General features: G+C 39.7%; 1 pseudogene; it reads right to left on the bottom strand.

Moving 5' to 3' along the window:
• Positions 1–15,711, bottom strand: part of LOC127220192 (lysine-specific demethylase 2B-like) — a 31,681-nt pseudogene extending 15,970 nt beyond the window's left edge.
• Between the last annotated feature and the right edge of the window lie 1,843 nt (positions 15,712–17,554).

Raw genomic sequence — 17,554 nt, 5'->3', positions numbered from 1 at the left:
CTTTTATTCTTCTCTCATGCATTACATCTCAACTACAGTTTTCCCTCCCTCCACTTCTCCTAGTCTCTCCCGGACCCCCTCAGTCCCTCCCCACACTATTAAATCAGCCTGTTACATGCCTCTGTGTACTCCTTGGTGGCTGTGGCTCAAATCAGCCATCAGCCACTATCACTGCAGGTTGTTATTTTGCTTTGTTGGTATAATTAAACCCCATCAATCAGTCCAGGATTTCCAGCCTTTGTGAATTAGCTTTATTAGTTTTAGAAATGAGAAACAAGAGGGATTCTTTGTGGTCATAAAAGCACAGAATGTATGAAGAAACTGAAAGAAATTCAGGAAGCATGCATCTCAGAAGGCTTGAGTCAACTAGTATTATCCCCATTAGTAGGGATATTTGCAGCCTAATAAATTGTGGAGTAAAAAGACGGTGGCATATAAAGCAAAACCAATTCAATTTAAGAATATAAAGCCTATAATGGCAGAAATAATACTTGATAGGAAAGCATTGATACACAGAAAACCTAAAAATAAATCTGTCAAGATTTTTTTTCAAGTGGTCCTCTGTTTCTGGGTCATGACAAAGAGGATAGTTTGGTCTTGGTCCTACACTGTAAGACCCACTTCTTTATCAGAGTCAAATGTTACTTTAACCTGCTTATAGCAATCTGGGCATTACCTTGGCAGCAGTCTTAATGAAAATTCAATTTTTAATAAGTATGAGTTTTTCTTTAGAACATCATCATTAATTCATTCTTAATTTCTTTGCCTGCTTTTCGCCTCCTGAGATTAAAATATTCACTCACTACAAAAGCCACTGCAGCTGATGACCAGATGGGAAAATGTGATTTTTCTGTTTGTTAATTCCCATGGGGCTCTTAAAAATATCAGAGTTCATTTAATTTGAGGCCAACATAAATTTTATATTTGATTTCCTATTTTGTAAGAACAAACCAGCACTAGAGCAATGGTTTCAAAAGCAAACATAATTCTAATAACAAGAAGTCTTAAAATTTTATTTTCAAATGCATGTTTGCATTTTTTTAAAACAAAAATGTGTCAATGAATTCAGGAAGCTGTGCTTTTGAAAAAAAAAAAAAGCATTTGATTCAGAACACAGACTGCAGTGCAAAGAATGTGCACGGACTTAATCCACACAGAACAGAACCGTCAGTGAGCTGAAGCTCTGTTTTTAATTGTACTAACCATGAACATTATAGTCCCTGAAGTGTTTACTCTAAAAACAAATGGGGGAGGGGTTGGGAAGTAAGGAAACTTTAATAGCCTTCCAAGTAAAATAAGGCAGTCAACTGGTACCGTTGTTGTTACAGAAGATGAAGCACACCATCTCTGCAGCTCTCTGGAAATGACCATGAAAACACTGTTTTTCTGTATGCGGTGCTGAGGGTCAAGCGCTTAGATGGTGGGATCTAGCACTGCTGGAAAGGCTTCAAAGAGCATCCTCTTCTCTCTCTTCCTTCTCCTCCCTTTCTTTCTTCATCCTCCCCCCTTCCATTCCTCTTGTCCCTCTCCCTACTCCTCTCCCTCCCGCCCACCTCTTCTTTTTTAACCAATGTATTTACCCACATGCTATACCTAGGAAAAAGTTCTTAGGGTAGACAGATGAGGACTGCCCATCAACTGCACTCTCAAATATTGAATGACATCCTTTAGCTGAGAAAGCATTTGATTACACTGGTCATTTCTGTCTCATTTCATGAACTGCATATTTAGAGATGGGTTTGGCAGGTTAGTATCATTTAAAAATGCCTTGACCATTATTCTTTGCTGTCTGCTGTCTAGTCATTGATAGAACTTGAATTTTAAAGGGTCTCAAGTGGGTATGTGTGTGTGTGTGTGGGGGGGGTTCGTGTGTGTGTGTGTGTGTGTGTGTGTGTGTGTGTGTGAGTGTGTGTGTGGTGTGGTGTGGTATGTGTGTGTGTATGTGTGTGTGAGGTGTGTGTGGTGTGTGTGTGTGAATGTGGGGGTGGTGTGTGAGTGTGTGTATGGTGTATGTGTTGTGTGTGTGAGGGGGGAGCACATGTGAGGGTAGAGGCCAGGGGAGATGTTGAGTGACCTGTTCTTCCTGTCAGACAGGGACTGACTCAGGCCCCCCTGATTATGGGTCTCAGCCAGAAGGACTGAGCAGTCTAAGGGACCTCAGACAGTGGAACCAGGATGTATTCCTGGTGCACAAAAGGACCTTGTGGACACATCCCCCATGGAGGGATAACTGCCTTAACCTAGAGACAGGGCAGAAGTCCTAGTCCCTACTTCAAATGACTTGACAGATTTCCATGACTCCACCTGGATGGCATTGCCCTACATGTGCAATTGGGGTGGGGGAGATGGGAGGGGAGGGTGGTCAGGGTGCATGTGAGGGGGCAGAGAGGGTAAGAGAGAGGGAGGGAACAAAGGAGGGAAGGAGGGAGAGGGAACTGGGATCAACATGTAAAAATAAATAAATAATTTTTTAATAAATAAATACAAAAGACAGGGTCACTCACTGAACCCAGAATTAGGATAACAGCTAACAGCCACCAAGGCATAGTATTTCACAGGACTTTGACTTTCTGCCTTTCACATTACTTTGTTGTTTTGTTTGTTTTGAGATAGAGTGTTATTCAGCCCAGCAGGCTTCTAGCTTGTTGTAAAGCTGTGAATAAGGTCTCGAGTTTTCAAAAATTTTTTTTATAGCAAGAGTGCTGGGACTATAGGCATGTACCACTATTACAACATAGACTACTTTTATTTAAAAAAATTAAAACCATTTTATTTTTGTCTTTTTATGGGAGTGCTTAATATATTAAATACAGATGGATAGTTTTCATAAGGCTAAATAGAGTTAATAAGACATGTCAGTGTTCCATGGTAGTTGAAAAAATCATATTTGAATAAAGGAAAAGTAATCTCAGCACTTAGGAAATCTGTATGATGTTCTTTTGATATACCTGCTTAAAACCAAATATCTGTACACTTGAGATAAAAGAAGCATTTTGAGTGAGTTAATAATAATAAACACCATTTTAGAGGCTTCTCAGCTATCTCATTGTTAGGCTTGTAGAATTTTCTTTCTCTCTCTCTCTCTCTATTGATTTTTCAAATGTAACATTTTGTTACTATTTACTTTTGTCCCCAATCAGAACTTCTGATACTCCTCACTAACAAAAAAATTCTTCAAAACACTGCTCAGTTTGACAAGAACTATTTTTCATGTATGTTTTATAACTCATGGACCTATATCCAGTTTCCGTTGCTGAAGTCACATTGACATGTCTTTGATGTTTAGCATATTTTCTAAGAATCTTCTTGTCCCCTCTTATGTGACACTTCTAGCGAAGTCTAACTTCTTGCAAGGTGTCTGACTTTTATTTCATTTAAGGAATTATTGCCCAGAAAAACCTTGATTATAAGATATGAAAATCACCATCTAACATTAAATAAATTCTAAATTCACATTAGAATACTGTCCATAGACATGTATATTCTGTGGAAACTGAGATTTTTACTTTCATATATGTTAACTCAAAAGCTATAGTCTTTGTAATATAGGTATTATGTGTTGTATGTTGTATGCATTGGTTTTTAAACTAATATCAAATTTTCTTTTATAAGAATTTGAAAAAGATTCATCTAAATGTTTTATATTATATGAATTCAATGTTAGTTAAAATGAATTCATTAAACAGCCTAAATGAGGAAGGAAACAACAAGTTAAATGATATATGAAAATAATCATACTTTGACTTTCCTTTCCAACTTGTGTCCCCTCAATCTCCTTCAGCTACCTTATTGCTCTAGCTAAAATTTCAAATACTAAATTAAATAGATATGAAGAGAGTGGACAGCCTTATCTAGCTTCTGATTTTAGTGACATTGCTGTCAGTTTCTTTCCATTTAATTTAACTTGATGTTTTCTGTAGATTTACTGTAAATTATCCTTATTAAGTTTAGGTATGCCCTTTGTATCCCTAATCTCTCTGGGACTTTTATCATGAAGGGATGCTGTATTTTTGTCAAAGGCTTTTTAGCATCTAATGAGTTGATCATGTGCATTTTTTTTCTTCAGTTTGTTTATAAGGTGGATTATACTATCTGTCATCTTCTTATTGTACAATAGCACATAAGAACCTCCTCTCCCTACCTGTAAATCAGGGCTCATTGATAATTCTTTCTCCATTATCTCCATTCTTCTGAATTCTTTCACAAATTTTGTAACTTTTGAGAATAACTGATTAAATAGGACAAACTTAAAGCCTTAGATGTTGGGGAACAGGAATTGACTCAGTGGGTAACAGAACTCGATGTGCAAGCGTGAAGACCCAACTTCAAATCCCCAGGGCCCACGTAAAAAAATCTGGGGTTGGCAATGCATGCCTATAATGCCAGTGTTTGAAGGACTAGAAACAGGTGGAGCCTGGGAGCTCACTACTTTGTCATTGAGGCCCAAATGGTGGGCTTCACATTTAGTAAAAGGACCTTAAAGGAATAAGACAGAAAAGTAGACAGTAACAACCAATGCCATCCTCTGGTCTCCACAATACTTATGCACAGGCATACGTACTCACACACTCATATGGGCATTCACCAAACACACACACACACACACACACACACACACACACACACACACACACCAAAAGTAAAATTAAAATTAAATTCTTTTCAAGAGGATGACGTAAGGCAAAGGCAGTTATAAACTCAGCATCCTCTCTCCTTGCTTCCAAGTAGATCAAGTTAAAGAAAAGAAGGTAGCTAGTCTCAGTACCATGGATTACATGCAGGAAACTGAGGCAGAAGGATGGCTATGAGCTTGACACCTTCCCAGGCTTCAGAATAAGTTCCAGGATGGCCTGGTTACAAAGTCTGTATGAAACAAACAAACAAACAAGCCAAGAGAAGAGATAGAAAAGAGTAAAGATGCATTTACTTGTCAAAGGACTTTACTTAGGGAGGAAATTTTGAACTGAGTGATTAAAGTGTGAGATGTATCAAGCCCAGGAGTGAAACTGACTTAATCTTGTAACATGGAAAATAAAAGTCCCAGAGCCTGGTATTGAGCTTCAGGCTTCAAGCTGAAGAACAGAGAAACAAAGGAGCCAGCCATTAGCTCTTACCTCTATCTCAAGCTGAAAAGGTGATCCTGTCTCAACAAGCTCTCCACAAAATCTCAGACTGCTGCCTCTTCTCAGTGTGGCTAGAGACCACATTTCAGAATGCAGAATGCTTTTCAGAATGCAGCTCAAGACACTGAGTTCCTATCTTTTATATACCTCTCTAGGAATAGGATTAAATGCATGAACTCTAATTCTTTTAAACTTTTAAACTGATTCACTCTTGTATAGGCCAGAGTGGCCTTGAACTCAGAGAGATCCATCTGCCTCTGTCTCATGAGTCCTGGGATTAAAGGTGAGTACCACCATTACCTAGTTTCTGTAGCTAACCAGCGTTCCTGTCTTTGTATCTTGAACCCTCAGACAAGTTTTAATAGATCATATATCGCGGTAAATAAGGATCAGGATAAACAAATAGGCCGAATAGATGTTTAATCAGGGAGAAATAACTTACAACCTAGACAGATGAACACCAGGAAATTCAACCCGATCCTCTCCTGTCCGAGTTACGCCAGAAAGAGAGCGCCTTCCTGGCCCCCTCCGACCTCCTTCCACAGGTCACTTCCGCCCATGATCATAAATAATATATCACCACATAATCCCACTTACTGGGTATTTTACTGTGACACAGTACTGTGTCTAAAGCTGCACACTCTACTACACTGAACTCTAAAGTCTTCTTGCTATTTAGAATGGTATTCATTGGAATGAGTGAAAAAATAATGTTTGTTTTCACCACATTCATTTAAAAAAAATGTACTTATTGTGTACATGATATGCTATTACGTTGTAGAGCCATACAAAACTGTCATTTTATTTATTGCATACCTCTTTGTTATGATTAAAACCAATACACAATAGGAAAATACAATAAAATTTATGTAGTAAGATTAAAACTTCATTGTTCTTGCTTAATGAATGACAGCAAGGAAAGCTTTGGAGAATCTTTGCCCAATCTATGAATTTAGAACTAAAAGGAAGATGTGTCTGAGTAGAAAGACCCTTCTTTTCAATTATGACTATATGGAAAGCTAAATTGTATTTTTAATAAGTGTTGCTGTCTCAATTATTCAAATTTGTCTTTTTATACAGTTCCACATTCTGTTTGCTTCCCTTTTATGTCCTATTTTGCAAAATTGTCTCACAGAACTATCCTGACTAATTACAGTGACCAGGAAAGAGGACCCCTGCAGTTTGTGGGCAAAGGCTGAGCCAAGCTGTTGGTGTGCTCTTGAAGAATCATAGATTTGTTCAAGAGTGCCTCCCTCTTTCTCTTCTAAGGGGTTCAGTGTGGCTGGATTTATGTTGAGGTCTTTCATCCATTTGTATTTAAGTTTTGTGCATAATGATAGATATGGATGTATGTGCTATGTGCTACATGCCAGCATCCAGTTATACCAGTGCCATTTGTTGAAGATGTTTTCTGTTTTTATTGTATAATTTTAGCTTCTTTGTCAAAAATAAGGTATTAGTAGTTGTGGGTTAATATCAAGGTTTTCAATTTGATTCCATTGGTCTACCTGTCTATTTCTGTGCCAGTACCCATATATATATACATATACATATACATATACATATACATATATATATGTATATGTATATGTATATATATATGAGCTTGAAGTCAGGGACAGTGATGCCTCCAGAAGTTCCTTTATTGTACAGGGTCATTTTGGCTATCCTGGGTCTTTTGTTTGTGCATATAAAATTAAATATTGTCCTTTCAAGGTATGTGAAGAATTGAAGGAATTGGTACAGGAGACCACTTCCTGAACATAACACCAGTAACACAGACGCTGATATCAACAATTAATAAATGAGACCTCCTGTAAGCTTCTGTAAGACATAGGACACAGTCCACAAGACAAAACAGCAGCCCACAGACTGGGAAAAGGTCTTCACCAACAGGGCTGATCTCCAAAACATACAAAGAACTCAAGAAACTAGTCACAAAAACACGAAATAATTCAGTTAAAAACTGGAGTACAGAACTAAATAGAGAATTCTATAGAGGAATCTAAAATGACTGAAAGATACTTAAGAAAGTGATCAACATCCTTAGCCATCAGGGAAATACAAATAAAAACAACTCTGAGATACATCTTACTCCTGGCTGAATGGTTAAAATAAAAAGCACCAATGACAGTTTATGCTGGAGAAGATGTGGAGAAAGGGAAACACTCCTCCACTGCTGGTAAGAGTGCAAACTCATAGAGCTACTTTGGAAATCAGTATGGCAGTTCCTAGGGAAAATGGGAATCAGTCTACCACAAGATCCAGCAATTCCACTCTTAGGCATATACTCAAAAGATGCACATTCATGAAACAAAGACGTCTGTTCAACTATGTTCATAGAAGCATTATTTGTAATAGCCAAAAGCTGGGAGCAACCTAGATGCCCTTCAGCTGAAGAATGGATAAAGGAAATGAGGTACATTTACACAATGGAGTACTTACTAGTCAGCAGGAAAAAAGCAATGGAATCTTGAAATTCACAGACAAATGGATGGAACTAGAAGAAACCATCCTGAGTGAGGTAACCCAGTCACAAAAAGACAAACATAGTATGTACTCACTCATATATGGGTTTTAGACATAGAGCAAAGGATCACCAGCCTACAACCCACACTGCCAGAAAAGCCAGGAAACAAGGAAGACCCTAAGAGAGACATAAATGGTTCCCCACAGAAGGGGAAAGGAACAACACCTCATCAGCAAATTGGGAGCATGAGGGGAGGAGAGAGAGAGAGAGTTAAGAGAAAGAGAGGGGAAAGAGGAGGAGAGAGGAGAACATGAGGGACCAGGAAGATTGAATCATGGAAAGAACAGAGGAGAACAGACAAGAGATACCAAAATAGAGGGAGCCATTATAGGTTTTAAGAGAAATCTGGCACTAAGGAAATGTCCAGAGATCTGCAAGAATGACCCAAACTAACAATCTAAGCAATAGTAGAGAGGCTACCTTAAATGCCCTTCCCTGATAATGAGATTGATAACTACCCTATATGCCATCCTGGAGCCTTCATTCAGTAGTTAAGGGTAGCAGAAGCAGACACTCACTGCTAAACAATGAGCTGAAATCCTGGAATCCAGTTGCAAAGAGGGAGAAGTGATGAACAAAGAGATCAAAACCAGGCTAGAGAAAACCACAGAAACAGCTGACATGAACAAGGGGGAGCTCATGGACTCCAGACTGATAGCTAGGAAACCAGAATGGAACCGACGCAGACCCCTCAATGTGGGTCTCAGTTAGGAGACCTGCACAGTCTATAGGGCCTTGGACAATGGAACCAGGATCTATCTCTAGTGCACAAATTCCCCATGGAGGGATACTTCCTTATCCTAGAGACAGGAGGGAAGGCCTATGCCCTACCCCAAATGATTTGACAGAGTTTGATAGTCTCTCCTGGAAGGCCTCACCCTCCCTGGGGAGTGAGTGGATGGGGGATGGGGGGGGTCTGTGCATAGGGGCATGGGAGGGTGGGAGATAGAGGGAACTGGGATCGATAGGTAAAATTAGAAAAAAATACTAAAAAAAAAAAAAAGAAAAGAAAAGAAAAAGAACCACGGATTCTTTTTCTCCCTGCGGGTTTTTTTTTTTTTTTCTTTAGTTGAAACATGGAGTTTTTTAAACTAGAAAATAATTTCTGACAGATAAAATGATACAAGTTTATATTCTGTGTTGGCAACATTTTCTCTCTTTTTTAATTGAACAGTCTGTTGTTTCTGTTTGGGGTTGCAGACTCCTGAAGACTCCATTTGTACCTGGACTTTTTAAAAATTGTTTGATGCTTTGGAGGCAGCATCCCAGGGAGCTTAAGCTGGCCTCAAAGTTGCTCTGCTGCTGTATCTAACCTTGAACTCCTGCCCTTCTGCTTCTGCCTCCTAAGTGCCAGAAGCATGGAGTTCACTGCCATAACTGGCTTGAGCCTGCTTTGAAAAATATCCTCATGTCAGGAGACCATCTTGCACCTCTTGTGGTAATGCTCCCCCAAACCTTTGCCAACCTTCTCTCTTAAAACCGAAGCTCTAATTGTCAGGTTATATGACCTTTATATATACACATCACACACAGAAAAACATCAGCATTCAATTAAAAGCCCATAAACACATTAGAAAACCCCAATTTTCATAATGCTTAGCTTAGCAACTGAAAATGTAAAATGGACACAGAAATAATTACCATAGATTACAGACAACAGTAGCTATTCTGCCTAGAAGCTAAGCCAACCTTTTTGGGGGGGGCATCTTCTTCATCTTTCCATTCACTTAACTTACTTTGTGCCCTAGCTTTCATCATCAGGTAGGATTTTACATGATTCAAATGTTTGTCCTATTGTATATGCCTCTAGCCTATAAAATATGAATTTAATGAGCATCTTTTCCATCCATTTATCACCAGTATATATGGTAGTTTGATGTTTAGACGGTACTTGGTGAGTATCTGTTGACTGACTCAATGGTTGATTGCTGACTTGGATTGTAAAGGCCATGGAGTCTTTTATGAGTATTGAAGGCCTGCTGGGAGTGATTATTTATTCATTCGTTCAACAAATATTTACTGAGTACATATTTTGTCCCAGGCATAGTATTCAGCCAGCCTTGATATGCAATGCTGAACAAAAGGTAAGTGCTGCCCAGCATAGAGAGATTATTTAAAAATGCAGCTTCAGTCCTACATAGAAATCACTGTCACCTGGGACTTTGGTAGGCCTGTTATCTAGCCTAAGCTTGGTGTACATGCCTCTCAATTCAAACACCTGTTAAGAAGATGTATTGCCACCATGTCTCATGAGCTGCACAGCAAGCTAAATATCCCCATGTACACTGTAACTGCCTTTCCCAGGAATATGAATTAAAATGCCATGGTATCTTTGCTACTTGAAAAACAAAGATATCTGAAAATATGCTAGCAAGGACTTTCATTTGAGTGGGTCCTCAACATTACATCTAGTTCTCAGTTGTTTCCAAGATTATACATTCCATCCTTGCTGATGACCTAACCAGGTCCTTGGACTTCTCTGGAAGGATGTATGCTTTAATGCAAACTGAAGAAAAAAAGCCCAGGATGTAAACTCTAATTAATTCATTTCATGATGATGTCACTGTGTGACCTTCACATCTGAGTCTTCTGTGTTACTGCATCTACAGAATTAGCTACAGCACTTGTCATATGTGTACAAATGATTTCTTTTGAGAACCAATTAAGATAATTATATGAAAACGCTTGTTGAACTATAAGAATCTGTGCAGTGTCAGGCTATGAGAGGTCTGTGCTGCGATGACAGTGGCAGGCTCATGGGGACACTGCAAGCCTCTTTCCTCACCTTATACAGATTCACAAAATTGCAGACAAAATTAGATGTCTTATGGAAGTTAAAACAATTTCTATTTTTTCCTATCCAATTAACACTCCAAATTTACCACTGGGGTTTACTTTTTTTAAATTACTATTCTAAGTTTACAATTCATAGAACAAGCTCCCTCAGCTCTAATATACCTTTTAAAAAATGTTCATGTTCAGAGTTATTGCAATTACCCATGTGACTGTTGAACTGGAAAACAGAAAGTATTCCACTGATAAGATTCCTAAAAACCTTTCTCCTTGACTGAAAGACCAAGCCCTGGCAAGGTGACTAGCACCTGTAAACCAAGTACTCAGAGTCTACCAGAGTTCAGTGCTAGCCTTGGCTACAATGGGAATGTAAAGTCAGCCTGAGTCATGTTGTGAGATCCTGTCCCAGAAGGGGCTAGGGATAGAAAATAAGCTCCAAAAGAACTTCTTCAAAGAACTCATTAGAAATAGAGATTATTAGCTCATTATGCTGTTTTAGATCAAGTTTTAGTTGTTGACATAACTTAGTATATTTGCCTGTCAGATTTATCTTTCTTTTTTTTTAGGTTTGCATATAGATAGATAAACATTTTTTGAAATTTTATATTTGCTTCTAATTACTCAGTTAAAATAATAGTCATTATTATTTGAAATGTATTCTGTTTCAGGCTTGGATTTGAGAATCTGTAGTGGTTACATACTTAGTGAAACAGGAAACATAAGACAATGACTTCTTTACTAAGAACAAGATAATCAGAGCAGAGATTAAAACTGTCTTTGGAATGGGGGAATTCTCAACATGGCACTGACAGAATATCTTCAGTTTGTTTGATAACTGAAATTAATAAGAGTTAATGATATAAAACTGTGAAAAAGTTGAATCAACATTTTTTTTTACTTGCTAGTTATCTCTAAGGAAGAGGGTGGGCCCTAGCTATGAAATATGGGAAATGGCTGGAGAAAGCATGTCACCAACGATGTGCCTGTAAAGAGTCTAACTTCTTCCCAACTCCTCTCTTCCTTTCTTTTTCTGTTTCTTGTCCACCATAAGGTAATCCTTTTGCTCTGCTGCATGCTTCATGCCATGAAGCTGCCTTATCACACACAGACACAAAAGCGACAGAGTCAAGGGTCTGTGGAATGAAACCTGGGGCCAAAATATGTTTCATTCTATTAAGTTATTTTTCTTGAGTTTTTGCCATAGCCATGAAAAATCTCACTAACACACACCTAAAATGGAGATTTTGTTTTCATCTAGTAAACCATGAGAGGAATAAAATAGCACTCTGGACCATTCTCTGAGATTTTTGCACATCACAGAGTGGGCTTAAGTGTGCTGTTTGCTCCATGGAAAAGGTACAACAGAGAGATGTCTGTCTCTAGGCAAAAAACTGGATGCACCACAGGCAACTCCTTCATGCATGAGAGTGGGTACACTCAGATACTCTGCCGTATATTTACAGACTAGCTAAGAGGGTCTAGGGAACATCTAGTCTCTCTAAATAACAAGAAATACATCAGAGAATCTCCATAAATAGAACAGGGCAATGTGCACACTAGGGGCCAAGGTCTGCACACTAACATCTCTGGGAACAGCCGTCTGCCAGAGATGCTGACATCATCTGAAGCTTGTCTCTCTTGAGACTGAAGCTGAGCCAAGGCTTCATTAAACTACCAAAAAGGGAGTGGAATTAAGGTTCAGAACCATTCAGGTTTATTTCCCATCAACTTCCTTCTGACCTCCACTGTCTCCCCCTCCCCATACCCAAACATCCCCAACCACATTTCTCTGATGATGACTCCTAGTGTCTACTTTTATCGCCTTTTGGGTCTCAGTGAAGTTTGGGGCTTTTTTTCTTACCACCTCCATTTCTGTATGTATGAATGCATGTATGTATGCTGGTAGGAATTTTGTGCCATTATTTTCTTAAACCATGTTTTCTATAATTGGTTAATGTCACTCTAGTTTTGTGTAGGTTTTTCTTTGTTTTTGTTTGCTTTGTTTTGTTTTGTATTTGGGAATCACCTTTGTATCATAGCCCTATAATCTTTGTGACATTAAGCAAACACTGGGAATTTTGTTTGAACCCTGACTTTGCCTGATGCCAATGATTTACCCTTGTAGTGGCTTGTAGTACCTCACTCTTTGTTTTCTGGATTTTTTGTACAATTGTTTATATAAATCCAACAAAGGTAAAACTGCATCAGGGAAAATCTAAGAAACACCACCATACAACAATAGCACTTATGGATGCAGAACATGGCAACTAGAAAATAGCCTGGTTACCAACTTCAGTGAGAACTGAACACTTCAAAGGAAAGGAAGGCTATGGGCACATTTATTCACTTAACTCATGGTATAAATTAGATCTATGTGGATAGAATACAAGTGCTCATGCTTGGAGCAAAACCCTCCTTAGTGTAAATGCTGAAATCTGAATTTTAAGATTTCGAGGAAAAGGTGAACTCTCTATTGAAAATTGATGAAGTATTTTACCTGGACTATACTTTACACTTAACCACAGTATGCTCATGTAACTTCTTAACATACAAAATACTCTCTCAATATCCAGTTAAACATGCTTTTAATTGGAAAGTCATAGCCCCATGTCACACCTGATCATATCTGTAGATGGGCTCTTTATGTTGATGAAGTACCGGTTAAGTTCTCCCTACCTGAAGGAAAGTTGCAATCTAAATAATAAAAACACTGGCATGCATTCAAATCTTGCATAAATAATTTATAAACAATTATGCAAAAATATTTCTGCATAATAGAAGATGTAACAACTAAACAAAATGCGTCAAGGTGACTTCATATGGTCTACTCTACATTGACACCAGAAGCCTTGGCATTGCAAGGGGCAGCGTGTCTCAAACAAAACTACCAACAAAAGCACTAAGCTCAGGCTTCTAAGAGGATTTCTCCAAAGCTCATAATCCCTTCCAACTGGAATGTCTTCTAAACACCACCATAGAAATGGTCCAGAAAGCAGTGCAGTTATGATGCAGGAAGAGTAGAGGAAAACATCTGGCTCATTCATCCCTAAATGGGTAGTTGAACGGCTTCTCCCTTGGCAAGACTTGTGAAATAGAACTGTGTCCTGTGGTCTCTTGTTCCAAATTCCAAAGGGAAACATAAGCCCACTTTTTTCTGTAGTCCTTTCCCCTCCCCTGCTGTGTTCTCCCAACTCTCCATATTTACATACTTGTCCTAGAACTAATTTAGTTTGTGCAGGAGTTTCTCTTCTGTTTGCCCAAATTGAATACTCACAGACATTTGGACTATGAACTGCTCACAGCCTTTCTTGGTGGCTTGTTTGCAGTACCTCAAGTCAATATGACAGATATTTCCACAGCATTTGAAGAAGGACAGGTACTGATCAGTGACTTTATTGCAGTCTGATAGGATGATATCTGTCAGAGACTGTCGGTTGGTAGTGCCAACTGCAGTGAGCAGGTTAATGGACTGATTAGTAACATGGTTATTGTAACTAGGATGGAGCTTGGAGAGCAGGGGCATATGACAGATAATGAGCCACGGAGAGGCATCTGAGGTGTCCATACCAGCTAGGCGCAGTTCTACAATGTTCCGAAGCTTGCTCCAATTGTCCATCTGACCTGGCCTGTTGTCTGTGGGTGGGGACACAAGATCACTCATTGGGCATCCTTTAGTCCTTCTACCCACTGGACTTACAGAGTCCAGAACAATGGACAACTGTAACTATAGAGGGTTACACAGAAATCCATGAGAAACCCGACAGCACCAAATCTCAGAGCCCAGGCAACTGCTTGATAAGCCAACTCAGCTACTTCTTGGAGATATTGGTCCAGCTGAGGTCAAGGGAGACAGACTGTGACTAGATGATGCCATTCAGCATCAGGGGCGTGATGGACTTTGCAGTGGTTCAGGTCAATGTGGGTCCACAACTGCTTATCACAGTACCAGAGGTTCCAGGTTCTACAGGCCTGCACGCAGACACACAGGTTTTGGTGGCTGAGGTAACTCAAGACTGCCATCACACCTCTCTGTGCATGACATGGGCCGCTCCATCATCAAGTGAGGTTGGGGGGCTGATGGGTGGCGGCCAGATCACATGACACTTCATCTGGATGCATTTGAGTGAGGACAAAGAGGGTGGGGGCCGGGAGATAACCCGAGGTGGACTGTGCAAGCCAGGTCCCAGTGGGTGTTGTAGCTCCAAAGGGGTGCCATTGAGGCCCTTGCTGAAGCGATGGGGGGGGGGAGCTCTCACAGTGGCTGAGGGGCCTCTTTGGCTCCTCATTCTCACTCTCAGGCTCTGACTTGATGGGCTGGTGGTCAAGCCCACGATGGGATCGTGGGCCAAGGTACTCTCTGTCCTTTGGATCTCTTCATTGAGCTCCTTGCTAAGCTCTTTGCTCAGCTCCTTGTTGGGAAGTCTCAGATTCCAGCATATCCTCTCTCTCTCTCTCTCTCTCTCTTTCTCTCTCTCTCTTCCTCCCTCCCTCCCTCCCTCCCTCCGTTCTCCCCTCCCTTCCTCCCTCTCTCTCTCCCTCTCTCTCTCTCTCTTTCTCTCTCTCTCTCATCTATTCCTCTCCTGACTCAATCTTCCTAGTACCACGTGCTTTCCTCTCCTCCCCTTGTCTTTCTCCTAGCCCCTTCTCCATTCACTGCCCACTCACTCCCAATATGCTCAGGAGATCTTGTCCCTTTCCCCTTCTTCACACCACCAGAGAAAAGGTACATGAATCTACCTTGTATCCTAGTTTCTCTGGTGGTGTGAATTATAGGCTGGTGATCCTTTGCTCTATGTCTAAAATCCATATATGAGTGAGTACATACTATGTTCCTCTTTTTGTGACTGGGTTACCTCATTCAGGTTGGTTTCTTCAAGTTCTATCCATTTGCCTGCAAATTTCAAGATTCCAATTTCTTTGTTTTTGTTTTTGTTGTTTTTGTTTGTTCGTTTGTTTGTTTTGGGTTTTTGTTTGATTGTTTTTTTGTATTCCATTGTGTAAATGTGCCACATCTTCTTTATCCATTCTTCAGTTGAGGGGCCTCGACGAGAGGTGGGAGGAGGACCTGGGGGGATGTTTGAAGCATGGAGGCTTGCTTGCGTCGACTCAGCTCTTGGGGCTTCTTGTATTTCTGCTTCCTTTTTAGGAACACATCAGCAGACTTTCAGCATAGGATGCCATCTGTCGGCACCTGTGTTGGGGAGCCTCTTCACACTCACTCCGAAGCTTAGCAGGCTCCTGCCCTTCCTTCTTGTCCTGGTTCATCTTCTTCTACTTGAGCAAGGAACCTGGCCCTTTGGAGGAATACTTAAGCCAGGGCCACGCTTTTGTTTCTGGGTCTTTCTAGAATGTTTACACTTCGGACACTTGCAGAAGTTAGAAAGCTCATAGTTGAGCACACTTTCTGGTTCCTTAATCTTAAGGCATCCAGGGTAATACCTCACTCTTATTGTGGTGTTTTGAATAGAAATGGCACCCATAGACTCATGTGTTTGAATGTTTGGCCCATAGGAAGTGGCACTATTGAGAGGTATGGCCTTGTTGGAGTGGATGTGGCCTTGTTGGAGACCATAGAGGCTGCCTTTGAGGTCTTATAAGCTCAAGCAACACCCAGTGTGGCACAGTTGTTTCTGTTGCCAGCAGATCAAGATGTAGAACTCTCAGATCTTTCTCCAGCATCATGTCTGCCTGCATGCTACTATGAAGATAATGAAGTAAGCCTCAGAAACTGTAAGCCATCCCCAGTTAAATGTTTTTCTTTATAAGAGTTGAGATAACCATGTGTAAATCTACTGAACTTCCTACCATTTTCAGTGCCTTTGCCATCTTTCATATGGCAGTACAACATTGCAAAGGTGGACATAAAGCAGTGAGCTCATAGTCATGTGCTAGCTCGTACTTGTCATCAACTTGACAGGCTCTAGAATCATCTGGGAGATGGGCCTCTTAGCATGCCTGTGAGAAAGTATCTTGACTATACTGGTTGAAAGGGGCAGACATACCCGCTATGTACAGCCTCATTCCCTGGATGGAATTTTATACTGAATGTTTGGAGAAAGGAAATTCAGCAGCAGCAACCATTCAATGTTGTTTGCTTCCTGGCTATGGATGTAATTTTACCAGCTGTTTCAAACTCCTAGAAACTTGACTTCTCCACTGTAGTGACTGTATCCTTGAACTCTGAGACAGAATAAACCCTTTCTCCCTTAAGTGATTTCAGTAAGACTATTTTATTACATCATCAGGAAGGGAACCTAAGACCACCATTGACTAGTTGCTTTTGGATACATACCTTAACCTCCATAAGCTTGTATTTTCTTAAGTTTTAAATAATACCTTGTAGATTAATAAAAGAGGTAAAGTAATGACTGTGTATTATATACATACTCTTTTATTAGATAAGGAGACTAGTGAGCTAAGAACTTTTGGATGGGTTAGTTTAGTAGCTCAATAGGGTTATTAAGGGCTCAGATTTGTTTGGATTTCTTTCAATTGACTTTTACCTTAAGCTTATCATTGGGCAACACAGCTGCCAAAATGCTAGATATCCTCTTTTACTAAATTGCAACTAAACTTGAAGATTATTTTCTCCTCATCAATCTGAATGTCCTGACCATCTGGAGAATTGTCCTGGGTGCAGGGTGATTCTTGCCATGGGTGTGGCTTAAAAATTCTGGTATCTATCAGTTTTAGTCTTGGTTCCAGAGAGGGAGCTATAACTTCAAGAAACTGAGAAATTGGTTCTTAGTGAGAAGCCAGCCAATTCTGTTTTAATATGCAGTGATACTTAAAGGCTTAATAAATGTAAAACTTCAAATTTACCATCTGTTTTCTTCTTCCTTAGTTTTTCTAATTGTATTTGTTTTCTTAATTCTTCAGACCACTCCTCTTCATTGAATTCTCACTTACTTTTCTTCCCACAAACATAAATAAAATAACTAAAAAATAAACAATAAGTTAAATGTTTTCCATTTCACCCCATGAAAAATAAATTAAATACATCTCATTAAGCAAATTAGCTTTTTTTCTCACATATAAGAGATTCCTATCTCTTGGGATAGATACCAGGAGACATGGACACTCATTACGAGGAGGACTTGAACTTAGA

Source organism: Phodopus roborovskii, unplaced genomic scaffold (genome assembly GCF_943737965.1).
Source record: "Phodopus roborovskii unplaced genomic scaffold, PHOROB, whole genome shotgun sequence".
NCBI classification, from domain to species: domain Eukaryota; kingdom Metazoa; phylum Chordata; class Mammalia; order Rodentia; family Cricetidae; genus Phodopus; species Phodopus roborovskii.
The sequence above is the reverse complement of the archived record's forward strand: the minus strand, read 5'-3'. Positions and strand labels throughout refer to the sequence as shown.